The sequence below is a fragment of the Magnolia sinica genome, chromosome 15 (genome assembly GCF_029962835.1).
Source record: "Magnolia sinica isolate HGM2019 chromosome 15, MsV1, whole genome shotgun sequence".
Classification (NCBI taxonomy): domain Eukaryota; kingdom Viridiplantae; phylum Streptophyta; class Magnoliopsida; order Magnoliales; family Magnoliaceae; genus Magnolia; species Magnolia sinica.
Window position 1 is genome coordinate 51942140 of NC_080587.1, and position 21182 is coordinate 51963321.

A 21182-nucleotide genomic window follows, 5' to 3' on the forward strand; every position below is an offset into this window, starting at 1 on the left:
AGACCGTTTATATGATTTTCCAGCGGATAGAGGGTCGCCTAAAAAATTTTCCGGATCCGGCAGATTTCATTCGTCCTCACCTATGAAATTCAGTTTGGAGAGTTCCTATGTTGTTCCCTTAGCCATTCGTTCAATACCACTGATAAAATGGTTCGAATGACCAACTATGAGAGTTTGTTTTTAATTTACCTCCCATCCATTATGGGTTCCTTCAGATAAACGGTTGGGATCCTTAAACTAAGGGCCCTACATGTACAAACTGGGGTATCAGGACGCTATTAAAGTCATGATTCATCAGTACCCAGGAAATAAATTTCTCTAGACATGAGACACAAAGATATGGTCCACCCAATCTCCACCCTACTAACTTTTCTAAAAGCCTACCGTTGGATGTGTGGCAATCTATCTTCAAGATTTTAACCACATATTTACACATCCAACACAACAAAGATCCGCGGCTGATATTTACCCCCAAATAGCGCTTCCTTCTTAGGACTACTGCAATGTTTAAAATAAGATGGGAGCGAGCTTCCCATCTCTCCTTCAACATATGCCAGAGAAAGTTCTTCCACCTCCATTCCGCTATGAATTGATTCAAGGTGCAATGTGAGATACGTGTCAACTTGTCGCACGCGTGAGATATCCGGGCCATACTTTAGCTGGGCGATGCAGTAGCCCAAAAATCAGGCTGGTCCACACTTATCAGATGGGTGTCATTTGCACGTTGGGTACATTCCACTGGTCTTTTCTTCTAATCGCGCATTTTTCTCAAACTCATGAGGCCCACTTGATGATTCCACAATCCTGATTTTGGGGTCAGATAAGTATAGTTGATAGAGGGTTATGGTTTGGTAGGAAGAGAACTAATGTTCCGTTTGTAAGACATCGGAGCCATGCAAATAGTGGGCCCCACCACGATTTCACCTGGCGCAATAAAATTAGGCTTATAAACTCATCAGGCAGGCCCCACAATTCAAATAAAGGGATGGTCGGTAGGAGGCAATGTACACGTTTGCGACCTAAACTAGATTGGCCTGAGTTTTCTACGTAGGTTATCTTCATGGTGGGGGCACAAGTTTTGCACGGCCCAGATGTCCTGTACATGAGACCTTGGTAAGACAGAGAAGGTTGCATACTAAGCATACAGCAGCCTGCAGGTCATCTCAGCTCTCTTTGTGAATTGCAATGTTGCAGGCTTATACCAGCATGGTTGACAAGAGTATCACACTAGAACCTCATTCCTGGTACGATTTCATACCTTTCTTTTATTAGGAAAAAAAAAAAAAAGAAAAGCTCTATTGCTATGCTTATCTATTAATCAAGATATCAACCCAAAAACTAAATCTTGTCCACTCAACATGAGGGCCCAAATTTGGAAACAGGTGGATGTATTAGACAGCTAAGTTCTAACTGTGACCCACCTGACCAATGGATCAACCTGATTACAGGTTTAGGGCATCTATATGGTGGTGCCGCTTTAATGGGTGGATTGGATCTCAGACCTATAGTGCCATTGTGACACATGTGCGGCGTGTACATTAGCTTTATTGCACACACGAGTGGGCCTATCAAAGCTACATTCAAACTGTTTATTCCCTTTAATTCTCTATGATTATGATACATTTTATCATGCTTAGAACCAACAGCTTTAGCAAAATGGTAGGATCATGAATGATGTGATTACCTCGAGAAATCCTTATTATTGTACAATAAATACCAAACAGCTAACTAATTTTGGTAAGTAAGAATGGTACGTGCGTTCATGACTACATATCGCACTATATCAAGGGTGTTTCTGGTCTATATCGGACTGATACATCTGCATTATTCATGGGTGACACTGATACTTACCGCTCTGAGACTATACTTAAAACTGTGGGTGACATTGTAATGCTGCCATTGGGAACTCCCTTGGACATTTTATTGCAAAATAAGAAATAAAATAAAGATATTTCATAAGCCACTCTCCTTTAAGTACATATTTACTAGTGTTATGAAACTGACCCTTTTTTTAGAAGGTACAATATGATTAAAGAAAAGAGAGATAGCAACAAGAGATGCACCGAGGAAGAGTTTTTAGCTTAAACTGTAATTTGGAACTTGCCATGCTAAAAAGAAAATTCGTAGTTGATTAGTGCACGTGGAGATCAACCAATTGGGACCATCAGATCAGTGGACCATCTCAGCTCTTATCAATGAATAGATGGTTAGGATTGTGCATTTTGTTATTAATTCTCAACTGTTGACCAGTTCATTTGTAAAGAGGTATTAGGCTGGAAGATGAATTTGGAGAGGTTGTAAAGGAGTTAAGTGTCACCTCCAATTCTCATGATGATGCTGAGAATGAGCTATTCGTGGCGTGGAGAACCTGTCCCTATGGGTCAACCTCCAGGTAGATTCGGCTTCAGAAGAAGCAGATTACTTCCATTTAGTTAGTGAATTGGAGGGCGAGGAGGATACGGCACGTGAAGCAAAAAGAGGTAGAAACAAAGCAAGGAGTAGAGTCTCACCAGGAGATTGGGATTAAGACAGACAAGCAGAGGAGACGGGCTAAGGAGTCCTGTATTCTCATTGAATGCGAGAGGGAATGGTAACTGCCTAGAAAGTTAGGCACTTGCGGAAGTTAATCAGGAATCATAGATCTGCCACCCCAAATCCGGGGAGATATCTTCCTCGATAAGGTGGGGTCAGGGAATATCAGGAAATCCTAACTTTCGGGAGTTCCGCCTTTTGCTTGCTAGTGTTGGGTTTCTGTGTAGCAGGGGTATATGATAGGCGTGGGGAGCTTCCTGTGCCTTCCCCGCCCGAAAAATGTCTCCTGTATAGCGTTGATCCCATGTGAATAAAAGTTATATTAAAAAAAGGAAAAAGAAAAAAGAAAAAAGATCTGCTTGGTCCAATAACCCATGTTCGGAAGTCCAAGCTTCCTTGAATTACTAGGAAGTTTGGTTTTGATTGGGTGATGGTAGACAATGTGATTGAGAATAAAATATGATGAGGCATACATTCTTCATTCCGGTTAACATCATTGTGGCCATTAGGCAAGCTTGATCTTCAAAGCACAGCTAATGGGAAGTCTTAAAAGTAGTGATGGTTTATTTAATTTTTACACACACGCCCTCACACCTACACACACCCCATGAGTACTCAACCCATGACCTCAGTGTTGAAACTTAGGGGGTTTACCACTGAGCCCCTGAGCACGGACTATTAAAAAATAAAATAAAATAAAATAAAAAAGTGATAGTTACTGTGGTGTATGCCAGCACGGAGGAAAGAGTTGGCCAGGAGGACTTTTGCTTAGCAATACTTTATAGGCCTTGTTGGTGCAGGGTTTGAGGGTTCAAAGTTTAGTTGGTGCAAATATAGGCAAGTTCAGACTAGAATGTGGGCTAGGCTGGACAGGGTCCTCATCACTGTTGACTGGCTGCATGATTTCTCAAAGTTCAAGGTTGTCTTACAAGAGTTCTTTTCGGACCATTCCTCAATTCTTATGTTAATCAAGGAAGAGAATGATAAAATTTTGAAGCCCTCTAAGTTCCGAAGAATGTCGAATACACATCGGGGGTATCTTGAGGTGGTGAGAAGCTCGTCGGAAGATAGCATGGAAGCCACTCCAATGATGATTGTTTTCATCATGCCGAAAAGGCTAAAACTAGCTCTGAGGGAGTGAAATAAGCTGGTTTTCGAAATGTCTTCCACTGTGTAAAAAATAGAAGATGGGGTGACCAAAGCGGAGCTTGAGCTACTGATTTTAGAGTTTGACTCCCAAATTATTGTTGATGCCATCTTAGGCCCCACCCCCTGGGCAGTTTGGTCGTGTTTAGGAGAAATCGGAAGGCTAAAGGCACAAATTAATGTAAAGTTTAATCACATCCCGAGAGAGGGGAATTTAGTGGCAGATGGATAGGCAAGAATTGGGAGTAGACTCCAATAGGGTGCACTTAAACAGGGTTAAAGACACTCGGCATTCATGCAGGCGCGCAAGGGAATCAACAAGGTTCAAGATGCTCAAAGGTTTTGTTCCAAACTTCGAAGTCTAGAAATTATGACAAGCAAGGAATGCATGAAAGTTCGAAGGCAATCATATAAACCCCAGTGGAGTGATTATGAAAGTCTCTAGCTGGAGGAGGTCTGGTCCATGCATCTTTATGGATAATGTGGGTCTGCATGCGCTGGCTTGATCAGAGAGGTAGCAGACTCTCATGCAATTGCTTGAGCACATTTGAGGGAACATGTTTCCCTATCCTCTCAAAATTCCACTCACTTTGGTTGTAAAATTCTTCCACAAAAGCATTTCTAAGGTCTTTTGGAACTTGAACATCCTCGGATTCTGAGACCTAGCCTTGTCCATTCTAGTTTTGGCTCCAAAAGTTCACAGCTCTGCGTCCTATCTACCATATGGATCTCGGTATGGCTAAGGCAGTGATAACAAATCTTTCCTTTCCCTATATAATAAATAAATTGTGTAATTAGTGATTCTTTTTCATATATAGAATGGTTTTTTAATAATTCTTTTCTATATACTGGATGTAGATCTCTATAAAAGCTATATTGAAACTAATGTAAAGATAGCTAGAAAAATCTTTCGGAGAATTATACAAAATTCTACATGTCTATTGTGTTATCATGGTATCAGAGTGGGTTCTCTGGGCCATCGTTCATTGAGCTCCGTCGCGGTTCTCATCTTCGCCGCTGGTTTTTCTAACGTTGCAATTCTCGTCACTGCCATTGCAATGACCTGATCTTGCACCGCACACAATTGGACATTGTCACCCATACCATTATAACCTAACTGCCTTGTTGCAGCACCTCCGACCAAACCATCTCTCTACTGCCGCAGCCCATTGCCGCGTTCCCTTGCTGCAGCCACCACTGGCATCGAAACTCCATCTGTCCCTCAAACCCAAAACCCATCAAACCCATTCTGGCAGTCCACATCCAGCCGGCAACCCGCATCACTGCCCCGCAGAACCAAAACCCATAAAACACAATCTATATACATGGGAGGGAAAGATTTGTTATCAGGCAGGAGATAAATAATGTCAAGCATAGTTTGAACCCAACATCCTATATCTTGATAGCCTTTGGTTGTATTTCTGATAGTAACCTTGATTCATAAATCAACTCCAAATTGACTTTCCCTGTATCACCGCATAACACATTTTCATTCTGATGCTATCCATTGTGTTCCTTACTCTTCTTATTCCCATCCCTAAGTCTTCCTATTCCCAATCCTCCCTCTTCTTCAGGAACATAGATTTTAGCCCATTTGACCCCGTGTGTCTTCTTTTTGGCATTGATTTCTCCCTATAGAAGAAGTCAGCAAAAATTCTTTGCATTTGATTTTGCATGTTCAGGCCAAAAGATCCTAGCACTATTATCATGTGCATGGGATAGCGGGTAGCATGTTTTATAAGAGTCGGCCAATTGGGGGGGCCCTGACAACGAGGACAAGGGTAGTAGGCTGGGGATGGCCCTCCACCGCTCCGACCAAACCATCTCTCTACTGCCGCAGCCCATTGCCGCGTTCCCTTGCTGCAGCCACCACTGGCATCGAAACTCCATCTGTCCCTCAAACCCAAAACCCATCAAACCCATTCTGGCAGTCCACATCCAGCCGGCAACCCGCATCACTGCCCCGCAGAACCAAAACCCATAAAACACAATCTATATACATGGGAGGGAAAGATTTGTTATCAGGCAGGAGATAAATAATGTCAAGCATAGTTTGAACCCAACATCCTATATCTTGATAGCCTTTGGTTGTATTTCTGATAGTAACCTTGATTCATAAATCAACTCCAAATTGACTTTCCCTGTATCACCGCATAACACATTTTCATTCTGATGCTATCCATTGTGTTCCTTACTCTTCTTATTCCCATCCCTAAGTCTTCCTATTCCCAATCCTCCCTCTTCTTCAGGAACATAGATTTTAGCCCATTTGACCCCGTGTGTCTTCTTTTTGGCATTGATTTCTCCCTATAGAAGAAGTCAGCAAAAATTCTTTGCATTTGATTTTGCATGTTCAGGCCAAAAGATCCTAGCACTATTATCATGTGCATGGGATAGCGGGTAGCATGTTTTATAAGAGTCGGCCAATTGGGGGGGCCCTGACAACGAGGACAAGGGTAGTAGGCTGGGGATGGCCCTCCACCGGATGAATGGGCGAAGGAAATGGCGGAAAACATGACTCCATCCACCACTTGATCCTGGTGAAAATCCATTGCCCCGAAATACCACGGCCATCGAACCTAGCCCCGTTCCTAGCTTTCCAGACTTCCCACAGAAGGAAAGCAGGGGCCAAGCAGAGAACGGAGGGCGTATGTCTAAGAGGAACATCCCGCTACCACCACCAAATGAGGCGACCCCGAGCTAAGGAGTGAGGGGCTAGAGACACCACGAAAAAAATGGCCAGATTGCTCCAGCAATCCGCCGCCATCTGACCAGCCAGAGAAAGGTGAGACGCCGATTTCACGGCCGGGCCGCTCCCGTAACACTCACACTTCGAGGCGATGGAAATCCCCTTCTTCTGGATGCCTAAGTCGATTGGCAAAGCATCTTGCAGCATCCTCCAAATAAACACAGAGATCTTGGGGGGAATGTTGGGATGCCACATCTTTCTAGCCCAAGGAATTTTTTGGTTGCTCTCTCTAGCCACTTCCCAAGTCGACTTGACGGAGAAAATGCCGGCAGGACCGCATGGCCACACCTGAGAATCATCAGAGTCGGAGGTGCAAATACCCCGGCTGAGAATGTGCTCTTGGATCCATCCAGGAAGGTCGAAAGGGGCCCCCACTTTCAGCACATCCTCCCTAATAAAATCGGAAACCTTCAGCTCAAGCATATCTGCCGGGATATCCAGGGAGGGAAGCGTATGAAGAGGACCCAGACTGGACCAGTCGGAAGCCCACATGTTGTAGTCGCCACGCCCCACATCCCATTGGACGTTGCTGTCCAAAATGGGGAAAAGCCCCGCCAACACCTTCCAAATCGGCGAAGCACCTGCAGGTAAAACCGTTGGGGAGAAGGAAGAGCTGTTCCACTCGTATTTAGACCGCACAAAGCTCGCCCATAGACTGCCTTCCTCCCTATACCTGACACTCCACGCCAGTTTCATGTGAAGGGCCTTCATGAGATCCTTCATCTTCCTTATACCCAGCCCACCCTCTTCCTTTGGGAAGCAATTGTCATTCCATTTCTTCCAATGAAGTTTTCGCACACTTTCCCACCAACCCCAAAAGAAGTTAGCAAACATGCCCTCCAAAATTCCTAGGACCTTCTTGGGCACAACTACAGCCGCTAACGTGTGGACAGGGATCCTGCTTAGGACATAGGCAATTAACGCCAACCTACCAGCCTGCGAGAGGATCCTGGAGCTCCACCCATGAAGCCTGGCAGCCATTTGTCAACCAGGAGAGAACTAACTGCACTTAATTCTAGCCACTGATAGCTTGGGAGAACAGTAGAAGGCACTCTTTTGATGGTTAAATTTTTGGCCCGAAGCGGCCTGATAGATGCCAATGAAAGATTTCACCGCATCAATGGAATTCTGAGACCCATTAAGGAACAACACCGTGTCATTGGCATAGAGCAGATGGGAGACCTGAAGACACCCTTGCTTCAGCTTGAACGGTTGACACAGCACACTAGAAACCAGCCTGGAAATCCCCCTGCTAAATATTTCAGCCATAAGAATGAAAAGGCTGGGAGAGGGGGTCACCCTATCTCAGCCCACTGCTAGATTTGAAGAAGCCACAACTCTCCCCATTAACCAGAATGGAGAACCAGCTGTTGTTCCAACAAGCTTCCACCAACTTCACCCATGTAAAGCTAAAACCAAACTTCAGCAGAACCCCTTTTAGAAAACGCCACTCTACCCTGTCATAAGCCTTCTCCATATTGAGCTTCACAACCAAGTTTCCGCCTCGAACTTTCCAGTCGATGTCTCTAAAAAGTTCTTGACCCAATGCTATATTTTCCGCAATGGATCGGCCCCTGACAAAGGCCCCTTGCTCAGCGGAAATTAGCTTTGGGAGCAGGGTGCCCAATCTATCCACAAGGACTTTAGCAAAAATCTTGTAAACGACATTACATAAGCTGATAGGCCTATATTCAGCGAAGGATTTGGCGCCTGGGGATTTTGGGATCAGGTAGACCAACGTGGACATGAAGGCCCTGGGAAGGCTGCCTCCATGAAAGAAATCGACTACGGCAATATGCACATCTTTACTAACAATGTCCTAGCTCCCAGCAAAGAAAGCCCTTGATATTCCATCCGGCCCGGGCGTACCTTCTTTGGATAGAGCAAGGACTGATTTGTGTACTTCCTCGAAGCTGGGAGGCCTCAGGAGATAGCCATTATCCTCATCGGAGATGAGAGAAGGGATGACGTCCAGCAGCTTGTCAGCAGTAGGGGCTAACTGCGTTGAGAGATCAGCAGCAGGGGCTGACATCGAGGGGACCTTAGTGGACAATAGCTCTTGGAGAAAGGCAGTGGCTTCGGTTTTGATAACCTGAGGATCCGAGGTGGATTCACCCGAATTGAGTTTGATCTCCAGAATATGAGCTCTCCTGAACTTCTTCGAAGCAGAGAGATGGAAAAACTTGGTGTTCCTATCCACTTCTTGAAGCCAGTTGTTCCGAGCTTTTTGTTTCCAAAAGACCTCTTCGGCGAGCTCCCACCTCGTGACATCCATCTTGGCTTTGGCAAGCTCCTCCGAACTGATATCGGCAGAGGAGGATTGGGCCCGAGACTCGACTTGGACCAAACACTGTTCAACCCTCCTGAGATTGGTGAAGACATTCCCAAAGACCTTATTCCACTTCTTCAGCTACTCCTTGACCTTCTTCATTTTCATAACAGGTTGACCATGGGCTGGTTAGACAGGTCACCCTCCCAAGCTCTAGCTATAACCAGCAGGAAGGACTTATCTAGCTGACACATCCTCTGGAAACGGAATGGCCTAGGCATTAAGGGGGTGGGGCTAGGGAAGGAGACGAGGAGAGGGGCATGATCAGATTGAATCCTCAGGAGGTCTTTAGCTTAAAATCCCGGGAAGGAATGGATCCACTCCGCATTGCATAGAACCCGGTCGAGCCTGGCCCACATTCTCGTCCTGCCATCATGGTTGTTACACCATGTGAAGCGGTTTCCCCCAAACCCTGCGTCCAGCAGGCCGGCTTTGTCAATAGCATCTTTAAACTCAGTAGCACTTAACAAATCGAAATCCCTGTACCCCATCCTCTCCGAAGAGTCCACCACTGCATTGAAATCACCTCCGACAGCCCAAGGGCCATTGGAGGAAGAAGTAAGGGACTCTAAAGTACTCCAGAGGGTTCTCCTTGCAAACCTAGAGCATTTGGTGTATACGGTTGTCACCTTGCACATAACCCGATGATCCTACAAGTAAACATCTAAAGAGATGGATTGGTTAGAATTTTTTACAACCGAAACAGACAGGGGCCCCTTATAAAGGATCCAGATCATTCCCCCAACTTCGTCATTGGAGAAGGAAGAGTGAAAATCGAGCTTGAGGCCTATTCCCACTCTCCTACTATCCCTAGCCATAGGCTCAAGGATAGCCACAATGGAGGGATTGTGGCCCCTGACAAGCCTGAGAGCCGAATGAATCATGGCCGCGTTGGCCAAACCTTGAGCGTTCTATATAAGAAGACTATCCATTGGACACATTTCCGTTGGATATGGCCTGCCTTTTTAGCCTCTCGAACCTTCAATCCCAATCTTCAGCTTCTGCTCCCTGCCGGTCCACCCCACTCCGTGGTTGATCATAAACCTGCTGACCTGTAACAGTAGTTTGGGTAGAATCCCCTGCGATAATGGGGGCCTGAGGAAAGGACGTCCCTGTGACGTCGAAGGGGAGGCCCCGCCTCCCCCGAGGATGGGAAAACATTCCAGGGACTGCACCATCAGTCCCTTGGTCATCCTGACACCCTGTGGGAGATGCGATCTCCCCACAACATCTAGTTCTCTCTATAAACCTTGGCTGCCCCTCACTTTGGGCCATTTGATACGGAGAGAGATCCACAGTGAGGTCCAACTGGCGGTAGATAGATTACAACCATCTGAGAGCCCTTTTGGAGGCACTGGACTCCCTTCAACATCGTGGTGGAGCCGGGCAGTGTGGGCAATGGACTCCCCTGCATCACAGATCCTTGCGGAGCCACAGTTTGTCCGAGGACCCCGTGGGAGCTCGTGGCAGCTATGGTACTGTTACTGCCATTAGCAAGCTGGGGTCTGGGAGGGGAAACGCCCATGCCTAGGTCGAGATGCTAGTGACTGCTCTCGCCATCTTTGCAGGGGTTGGGTCCAGCAATATTGAGAACTGATATAGTGCGCACCTGATTGGGGCCCTGACAATCCTAGTTGTTTTCTTCCGTCTCGGTGGACCTAACCCGAGTGACTAGAGTTGGCTTGTTTTGCAGATGCTTCTGGCCGTAGTCTGGCTCCTAATTGCATTCTAACGGATGATGCTCCCTGATGGCCCGAACACCAACATCTGATCCCATTTGAAGTGCGAGACTGGGAGAGCAATCATGAGTCTCCAAAATACCCGCTCCAAGGGTTGGAAAAACCGTCCCGAAATCTCCAAGAGGGAGATTGGAAAGGCCCTAATGCAGACTGGAGTTGACATTTCCACGAACATCTGCCAGGGTGTTGGATGGGGCAAATTCACAAACACCTACACGGCTATCCCCAGAAGAGAAATTAGTGTCGCGTAAACTGTTGCTGACCCAATCTCTGGAAGAATCCGCTTGCCCATCAGAGCTCCTATCACTGGCCCTGAATGTCTTGGGGAGGTCAGCCCCTATCTTACCTTCCAATTGGGCCCATATCCTGAAAATTTTTCCATTTACATCAAGCATTTGGGGGAGGCTGAGAAGCGACCATGCCACGATCCGGACCTTGATCCTAGCGAACATATGGAACAATCCAAACTTAGAGATGGAATTAATTTGGAGGACTTCATCGTATATGCTTCCCAGGTCAGAGATGATTGATTCCAGCCACGCATGCACTAGGATCCCATATAGTCGGATCCAGCAAACGTCCTCTTCTACCATCCCCTTAGGCGACCAGGGGTTGATTTCAACCAGTCCCAGTTTCTGCCAAAAGGGAGAATCAAAAACAAATTTGGATAGTTCCGCCTTGGATTTGAACAATATCAGGAAACTATTCGTTGATAAACAGGTAACATCTATGGCCGAAGCCCTGAATCTGGATGTGCGGAATCCTTTTATCAGTTGTAGAATGGAGATCATCTTACCACCTGTGTGCCCCACCAAACCCAGATCGAGCCCTTGGAGTTTCTCGCAACCGTCGTGGGGTCAGCCCTCTTATAATGGCCTGCTTGGGGCTGACCTTTGGGGGGGGGGGGGGGGGGGGGGGTGGTGGGTGGGGTTCCCAACCCCTCCAAGAGAGAGGACCCCTAGCAGGCGGAGAAGATCTCCGAGTTGGTGCTGCATCCCCTGTTCTCATATCTGTTAGGGCTGTTGGTAGCTGTAGTTCGCTGCAGAGGTTTCGGTCGGGCGTCCTTAACCGAGACTGGCCTTCCATCAATCCTTTGTCCGTTGAGAACTCCCTTGGCAGCCCTCACATCGTCCTTGCACATGAATTTAACAAACCCATAGCTCCTGGATTTGTTCGTCATTGGAAAACAGGGAAGGAAAACCTCTATAATCCGCCCATAGTGTTGAAATATCTTGATCAGATCTTCGGAAGAGACAGAGAATGGAAGGTTGTCGACGAAGAGACTGTTGGCCAGATAACGACCTCCTTTCCCCCTTTCCGATCTTCTGGGCGAGGGGCCCCGATCTCTCGGGCGGCCCCTAACCATCTAAGGTTTCTATCGTCTCTAAAAAGCTTGTGCTTCCCTTCGAATTTCTTTAGATTCCAACTAGGTGTTGCACTTGAACCACTCTTAAGCCTTCCCTTTTTAATTGGGAGACCCAAATATATCCTTGCGATTTTTTCCTATTTGAAACCAATCTCATTACCGTAGTCTATGCAATGTGTAACAAACAGGACAGAGAAGCTCTATGGGTAGAGATCTCTTCCATTTCCAGATTAGCGATTGGCCCATGGCTTCTTTGCGGCGACTTTAATACCACAATCAGTTCGGAAGAAAGGATTGGGACCCTCTCATACGACATCAGAAGCATGGAAGACTTCAGGACAACGATCAGGGATGTTGGACTATTAGATGCGGGTTTTGTGGGATCGAAATTCACCTGGTGTAATAACAGAACCGGTTAGAGCAGACGCTAGGCTAGACTGGACAGGATGTTGTTTAATCTGGATTGGCTCCAGGCTTTTCCAAGAAGTAAAGTTGAACACCTCCCTCGGCTATTCTCGAACCACTCCCCTCTCCTCCTCTCACTCGAACAAGTGGCATCTTCAGGGCCCATTCCATTCAAGTTCCAGAACATGTGGACACTTCACGAAGGCTTCCTAAGAGTGGTGTGCGAGTCGTGGGAACAAGAAGAGTAGGCCACTCCAATGCTCAGTTTGTTTCTGAAATTGAAAAGGCTTAAGGTTACCTTGAGGAACTGGAATAACACAGGTTTTGGCAACATCTTTTAAGCAATCAAGATCGCTGAAGACAAGGTCAGCAAGGCCGAATTTTCACTCATCCTCTTCAGATCAGATGCAAACAGAACGAAGCTAAACAAGACTCAAGCAGCTCTCAAGAAAGCCCTTCTGCAAGAGCAGATTTATTGGAAGCAAAAGTCAAGAACTTCAAGGCTAAAGGAAGGTGACCGGAATACAGGATTTTTCCACCCCTCAGTGATAGATAGAAGAAGAAGAGCAGCCATCAAGTCCATCCACCTCCCTTAGGTTCATCTCTTCTCACAGATTCAAAGATAGGTGAAGAAGCTATCAGGTATTACTCTAACCTTTTCGCCTTGAGGCCCTCCACTACCCACCCAGGCCTTCTTGATTGCATTCCTACTCTCATCTCAAATCACATGAACTCTCACCTTCTGACCCCACCAAATCTGGAAGAGGTGAAATGATGTAGAGCGGGTCGCGGACAGTTACATGGCCAAGATGGATCAGAAAAGGCCTGGTCGACGACAGAAGTGATCCAGACCATCGAACCGTAAATCGGGCGTATCTTGCAATCCGAAATGAGTTATCTGACGTAAAATATATGATTTTGGGGTAGAACGAGCTACTGAAGCCAACCAACCCCGCTACGCCAGGTTGTGCAGCCCAAAATTGTGAAAAATCCCTGGATCAATGGTCGTTTCCCTGTTTTAATTTCATTTTTACTATAAATAGTAAGTTTTAGTTTGATTATAACTCTTCATCTGTCGGGCTTTAGGAGTTGCGCCCAGCGTGAAAAGAGCTTAGAATAATTAGGAGAACGGTTTGGTGAAGCCAAATAGGACACTATTTTTAGCTGAAAACCTTGTGCACTAGTAGACATCATGACCGTCTATAAATAGTAAGTTTACTATTTATAGTAAGTTGCGGATTCTAGGAGTTTGAGTTGTAGTTTGATTCTGATTTCTTTCCCATTGCTTGGTACCCCTATTTAAAGGGTTGTGAACTCATTTTTATTCATCAATTAATCAATTTTGAATTTCTTAGAATTTATTTCTATTTTCTGCTTTCTTTCCTTGTGGATTCGAGAAGTCTCTGTGAGGAGTCTAGAGAAGCTTCGCGGATTCGGAGTAGTTATCCTCATCACGTTCACCCCTACGTCATGACAGCAACCGTTTTTGCCATTCCACCTGATAGTGCACCAGGACCTGACGGGTTTTCTGGAGGTTTTTACACAACATTTTTTTTTTAAAACCTTTTTTTTAAAAAATTATTTTTAATTTTTAAATTTCTTTTAAATAACCAAAAGAGCTTTTCATATATCAAAAAACAACCAATTACATTTGGGGTTCCCCCAGGAGAAAAAGAACTTGGTAGAAGCCTATCGTAAAAAGCAGAAAACTATGCATAGCTCTCAAAAGGGCAGAGAAAGAAGAGGCACAACAGGGCACTCAACGAGCCCCAAAACTGCTTAGCCTCGACCCATCTCAACCCTTGAACCTTCCCTAATGGAACCGAGACCCACTTTGTCAAGAAACAAGAGGCCTCTAACCTTGGCCGAGAGGTTAGCCGGGCGCATAACCAACGAGAAACCTTACTCCAAACCCCCCACTCGGGCCATCGCATCGGCCACCGAGTTGCCTTCTCTATAAATATGCAGGAACTTAAAATTCCCTCTATGCCTAATGCGATTGATCCTATGGATCCAGTACCCCCATTTCTAGCTGGGGTTAGCGGTACCAAGCATGAAGTTAACCACCAATTGGGAATCCGATTCCACAACCACATTTTGAAAGCCTCTACCCTGACACAGCTCCATGCCATCAAGGATAGCTCTCAGCTCCGCGTTAACATTAGACCCCATGCCATAACTTGAGGAGAACACAAACCGAAACTCGCCCTTGTCATCTCTACAGATGCCTCCCCCACCGGAATTACCTGGTTGGCAATCGATGATCCGTCCACATTAATTTTCACCCATCCTGGCTGAGGTCTGAACCATCTCACCACCTTGGGGTGGGGATGTTGACCAAGAATGGGGCTCCATCTACACGCTGGGGGCAAATAGATTGCCTTCTTTGCCTATCGCCAGCGTTGGCCACTGACAAAGAGGGCTGAGCCGGAATACTATGAATGGCAACTGAATCGTCCTCCAACCTGTCACCGTTAATGATGGAAAACCACCATCTACCTCTAGCAATAACATTAGCAACCGATGGGGTTTTGCCCTCAAATACTGCTGCGTTCCTGCATTTCCAAATGATCCAGAATATAATGCACGGGGCCACCTTATGTTCTGTTGATCTTGTCGAGCCAGAAGCAGTTTCGCCCCACCACTGAGCTAATCTGGCCTCGACAGACATAGTCTCCAAAATGTGAATGCCAAACATACGACCGAAATAGGACCAGACGGTCAGCTCAATCTGACTGTTCAGAAACAGATGAGGGATGGACTTGGACGAGTGGCCTTGCTGAGAATTGTTGAAATAGCACACACATTTGGAAGTCATATTGATACCGTGAGATTGGACTGCCTCATCCACCGCAGTTGCTCTCATAATCACCCTCTAGGTAAATAGTGAGATCCTAGGTAGAAGTTTACCATGCCACACCCCTCTCACCCAGCTTCTGCAGGGCATGGGCGCTCTACATTTCACCCAGGCCAAGGAAATAGAGAACTCATCTGATGCAGAGAAAGGCCAGATCGGGGTGTCCAACTCCTCTGACAAACAGAAACCATGCTGAAAATTGAAGTTTATAACCCGTTGAGGCAGGAAATTAAAAGTCGCTGATGGAGGGAGAGGGCCATTCTTGGCCAACACCTGCTCCATTTTCAGCTGAAGAAGACTAGGCGGCACTGGGGCAGAGGCTAATAGATGGAGTGGACCGAGTCCTGATCAGTTGGATAGCCAGAAGCTGCATTTTCCGTCACCCAAATACCACTGCACAAAAGACTCAGCTGCAGGGTTTAAGGCGTGAATTCTCTTCCACAAAGGCGAGACAAAACTTACTGGACCATTCAGGTAGGGTGTAGATATGTCTTGGTCATATTTAGCTGACATATAGGAGCTCCAAAGGCTTTTAACCGGTGCAAATTTGATGTCCCAAGCCATCTTCAACCGAAAAGCCAACATTGAATCCTTAAGCTTCCTTATGCCAAGCCCCCCCTCCTCATTTGGGGGAGCAATAGTCTTCCAATTTCTCCAATGACGTTTGCTCTTCCCTTCATTCCATCCCCAGAAGAACGCCGCAAATTTCTTTTCTAGGTCCTTTAGCACTTGCACCGGGATGTGGGCGGCTGCTAAGGAGTGAATCGGAATGCTGCACAAAACATGATGAACCAAGACTACCCTCCCTGCTTGCGATAAACATCTGGTCTGCCAACCCCTAATATGCCCTTCCACTTTGTCTAGTAGCGGCTAGAACACCGCAACTTTCAGTCTGCCCATGGCCAAGGGGACACCCAGATACGTGAACACACCCCTGACACCCTCGTAATCCCAAGGATAGACTCGATTGCTCTCACCCTAGACTCGGGAAGCTTATGTGAGTGGAGATAAGCGCTTTTTCGAAGATTCACTTTTTACCCCGAGCCATTTTGGTAATCAACTAGGAATGCCTTCAATGCCCTTAAGGACGGGAGACCCCCATTAAGAAATAAAAGGGTGTCATCCGCGTAAAGTAAATGGGAAATGATAGGACAACCTATTCTAAGCTTGCACGGCTGGCAATGGCCCTGGACGCATAGTGATTTAAGCCCTCTACTTAGAACTTCCGTCACTATAATAAAAAGACTTGGCGATATCAGGTCCCCCTGCTAAAGACCTCTAGAGGACTTGAAGATGCCTGAAATCTCCCCATTGACAAGTATTGGAACCAGGAGTTTGCCCAGCATTTCTCAAGTAGCGCAATTCACGAGGGACAGAAACCGAATCTCTGTAAAACCTGCTTAAGGAAAGACCAATCTAGCCTATCATAGGCTTTTTCCATATCCAACTTTAGCACAATATTACCTCCCCGCACCTTTCTGTTCATATCTCTAAAAAGCTCCTGAGATAGCATAATGTTTTTCGCAATAGACCTTCCTTTGACGAAAGCCCCTTGTTCAGCCGAAATGAGAAGCGGTAGGACCTGACTCAACCTGGCTGTAATAACTTTAAAGAAAATCTAGTACAGGCAGTCGTAGAGGCCGATTAGCCTAAAGTCTGAGAATTTCTTAGGCGAGGCCAATTTCGGGATTAAACATATCAGGGACGCAGAAACCGCTCTAGGAAGAGGGCCACCTTGAAACAGGAAGGTTGTTGCATCAAGCAGGTCTTTGCCCACAATGCCCCAACAGGCAGCGAAGAATGAACCAGAGAACCCATCGGGACCAGCTGCGCCATCAGCTGGGATTGACAAAATGGCCTGCTGAACTTCTAAACTGGTCAGCGGAGCCATCAACATAACATTCTGGTCAGGAGAAATCTTAGACGAGATAACCTCGAGCAGGCCGTTACTCACTTCACAAGGTGCCGCATTGAACAAGCCTTCGAAGTGCTCCACCGCTGCACGCTTAATGACAGCATTGTCATCCAGCGATTGGCCAGACTCCAGCACAATATTGTGGATAACCGATCTCCTCTGTTTTTCTTTCACTGTTGTGTGGAAAACTTGGTGTTTTTGTCACCTGCATCCAGCCAGCTTACCCTTGGTTTTTTTGCTTCCAAAATATTTCCTCCAACAACTATAAACGGGCGAGATTCCTAGAGGCTTCGATATAGCTTTCCTGTAGGTCACTATCTAGGCCCGCAGCATTCGTAGCGTCTTGCATAAGACGCTCGCAGTTCTCTATTTCTTGCTCAGTTAGAGACAGCTACGAGAAAATATTTCTAAAGACATCTCTATTCCATACCTTCAGGTCCTGTTTGACGATTTTCAACTTGGTCATCACGTTGTAAATAGGGTGATTGGAGCTAGCTGAATCCCATGCAATCTTAACCACCTGATTAAAGGATTCGTGCCTAATCCACATATTCTGGAATCTAAACGACTTCACTGATGTGGCTGATAGTTGGGGAGAAACCAATAAAAGAGGAGCATGGTCCGAATTAATCCGGGGGAGATGGATGATGTGGAATCTCGGAAACATAGAAGACTAGGTTGCATTCATGAGAACCCTGTCTAGCCTAGCCCACACGTGGGCCTCTCCGCCTTGATTATTGCTCCAAGTGAATTGATTGCCTGAGAAGCCTGCATCCTGCAAACCAGCACTATCTATAATTGTCGAAAATTCCACCGAGCTGGATCTGTCTACCACCCTTCCGCTTCTTCTTTCATTAGCTGCAATTGTTGCATTAAAGTCTCCACAAATAATCCAGGGGCTGTGAAGGGCTGAAGAGATAGCTGCCAGATCACTCCATAGAGATCTTCTTTGAAACCTGTTGTAGCTCGCATATATGAAGGAAATCGTGATAGGCGGGGACAAATTCTGCAAAGTAAACGCAATAGACAACGATTAGTTAGAAATATTAACAAGAGGGAGAAATCTGGGTTCTGAAATGGACCCAGATCTTCCCCCCAATGTCTAAGTTGGAGAAGGACTGGTGGAATCCCAGCGATAAACCAACCCCCACTCTCTTATCGTCAGAGAGCATAGGTTCGAGAATTGCCACAATCAAGGGGTCGAATTTTTAGATGAGCCACTTGGAGAACAACACGGAGCGGCAATGTCCAATGCTGCACACATTCTAAACAAGGACTCTATCCATCAGTAATGCAACCTGAATTTACCGCCCTTCTCTTCAACCTTTGGAGCTTAGATTCCCAATCCTCTCTTGTGTATAACACCTTAGACCGTTTCATCAGAATAGATTTCTTGGCTCCCATAGGAGAAATCTGGGGTGGCTGCATCTCTATTTCGGGACTGTTCTAGCCTGGGTTGTCTTCAGTAGATCCATGTTTGGTCTTCTGCTGGTCTGAGGACTCATTACTGCACCTAGCATCTGCTGAGGAACTGCTGAGGTACAAGAAATTGTCGAGGACCTTGGCCTAGAATCGACTGGGACTTCTTGAGTGAGGACTATTTCCTGCCTCTCCAGCCTAGCTGCTAGAGAAAAGAAAGGGGACAAATCTATTACAAATTCTATTTTACGAGAGATTGGGTTGGGAGTCTAAAATGGGCCAGTGTGATCACACTCTTCACTAACCTCTTCTCTGGATACTTCCTTGAATTATTCTCTAGTAACCCCGTAGAAAATGTCATCTACTGCTAGCGCTTCCACTGCAGAAACGTTCGCTAGAATATCCGAAATTTAGCCTGTTGGGGTAGCATCCTTTGTGTGAAGGTGTAAGCGATCTGTCGCAGAAACGCCCCTAATGCGACCCTGCTCACTTGTGGCTATAGGAGAGCTTCCAGCTGATCTTGAGTAGAAATAAACAACAGTCTTTCGACCAATATTCCGTAGCAGATCACCATCAACTTGCAGTAGCATTAGAACCTGAGGAGCTATGCTAAACGTCCTCTCTGTCGGGGGAATCTCTTAAATCATGTCCAGCGATCCAACCACTCTAATAGGGGAGTACCTAACCAATTGACTCGCTGACTAGTCTGAGGCATTTTGTAACTCTAGGTCGCTGACTGGTCTCAGAGGGCAATTTGAAACTATATTTCCTACCTGTGATATAGGGTTAGTATGGATAGTAATCTCATTCCTATGGGCTATTCCTTCGACAGAGGCATTTTGTCGAACAAGGGGGAGGCGCCCTTGGGAGACCACTGGTGTTTCCCTCTGAGACTGAGAGGGGATTAACTGTCTGTCTAGCATTGGGCCTACAACTTGGCCTGACTTCTCATCCCTAAGATTCAGGCATGACTGCTGCTCTAGAGGGCCGTTAAATGATCTTTCCACCCACTATTTTGTACTACTCGGAACCTGGTTCATCAGCGAATGCGTTGGCTGGCCCCTTATGGATTCCATCGGTTCCATCATCGCATATACCGAAAATTCATCTTCTAGCACCTTTAGACTCAGAACCCGACTGAGGTTTACCCCTGGACGCAACATCACCTTGATGCGAGCGAAGACCTGGAAAATCCCGAGCCTAGCATTAGCATCCACTTGGAGGACCCTTCCAAAATAATTTCCCAAATCTATAATCACTGCTTCCAACCAGTCATGTGCTGGAATCCCAAATAATCTAATCAGATTCCTTCCTCTCCTGTAACCCTATTCTTAGCCCACGGGGAGATCGATTCTATGCCCATTTGGGCTTGGAGGGTAGCGTCATTCTGGAACTCGGAGTACTCCGATTTGGTCTTGAATATCAATAGGAAACTTTGTGGAGACAACTTAGAAATCTCTATTGTGGTAGCCACAAAACTCGTAGCCCTGATTGCATCGATTAATTTCAGAATTGATGTGGATGATAGGGCCACCTTACATACTAATCCCAGCTGAAGTTCCCGAAGTTTCTGCCTCACCGTCCTTGGATCCGCCACTGAAGAGGAATGGTCGGGAAGTCCGCCCTTGCTGTCCCTCCTGGGGTTATCAGCGGCTACTACTGCCGCGCACGAGAGACTCTGCATTCCTGTATCGAAGGATTATTGATTGTGATCATTAGCCGGAAATTCCCCAGACCATTGGGAGCCCTGATTTGCATTGGCCGTAGCCTTTTTCCTCTGTTTTTCCCAACTAACATTGATGATTCTGCCATCCACCTGTCTCTCGTTAAGAATGTCAATCGCATTTATGGCATCTTGCTCATAAGCGAACCGCACAAACGCATATCCCCAAGGTTTCCTTGTGCTTGGGCGGGTGGGTATGTACACATCAAGGATTTGTCCGTACCTGTTAAAAATGCCTCAAAGATCTTTGTTGGTAGTGTCGAATGAGATGTTCCCGACGAACAGGCTAAAATCGGACTTAGGTGGGCAGACAATCCAGGTTCTTTGGGAGGAAACCCTTCTCTTCGATCCCCTTCTGTGATGAAGAAGCTCGCTTTAGAGGACTGAGAGAGGGACTTCAACATGCTCTCTCCTTATTCCTACAGAGAAGGGATCTCCCCCTCATGGGGCCCTTTCACCCCTCATGCCCTAGCTTCTCTCACGCCCTCGCTTCCTCAGATCACCTTAGTAGTAAGAGTGACTTTATTAACAGTATGGATGACATATAAACATGACTGAACTAGGAAGGTTTCAACAGTAAGCATTTTCCTACCCACTTTTTCCTGTTGTGTGGCCCTGAGTTTTGTATTTATTTCATTTTTTGGCTCGTGTCGTAACTACCTACCGGGACATCATCAAGGAGGATATCCATAGAGCAGCCTGCAAATTCTTTAAGGGAGGACAGGTTCCCAGGGCCTGGTTCCATTAGAGGGTTGCTATTTCTAGATAAGGTAGGGCTTGGTTCCATTAGAGAACTCACAAATGTATAGGTCCCTAACGATAGGAGATCTCGGGATTTTTTGCCCCAAGTTTTCCCGAATTTTTGCAATTTTCCTCACAAATGAATACAAAATTTCCGATGTACATTGATTTTCCTCATCCCTAAAAAGACTAATGCAACCACTTTTGCAGACTATAGGCCCATAAGCCTATGCAACTGCATACAAAAGATCTTTTCCAAAA

At 46.2% G+C, this 21182-nt stretch overlaps 2 long non-coding RNA genes across 2 annotated transcripts in view; one reads left to right on the plus strand and one right to left on the minus strand.

Moving 5' to 3' along the window:
• Positions 1-340: 340 nt before the first annotated feature.
• The window catches only part of LOC131227254 (uncharacterized), a 58384-nt gene continuing 37542 nt past the window's right edge, over positions 341-21182 (minus strand). The window contains exon 2 of the long non-coding RNA XR_009162139.1: positions 341-804. This is a non-coding gene — a long non-coding RNA (uncharacterized LOC131227254). The remainder of the gene's footprint in view (positions 805-21182) is intronic.
• The window catches only part of LOC131227255 (uncharacterized), an 86687-nt gene continuing 66107 nt past the window's right edge, over positions 603-21182 (plus strand). Inside the window, exons 1-2 of the long non-coding RNA XR_009162140.1 lie at positions 603-728; positions 1195-1244. This is a non-coding gene — a long non-coding RNA (uncharacterized LOC131227255). The remainder of the gene's footprint in view (positions 729-1194; positions 1245-21182) is intronic.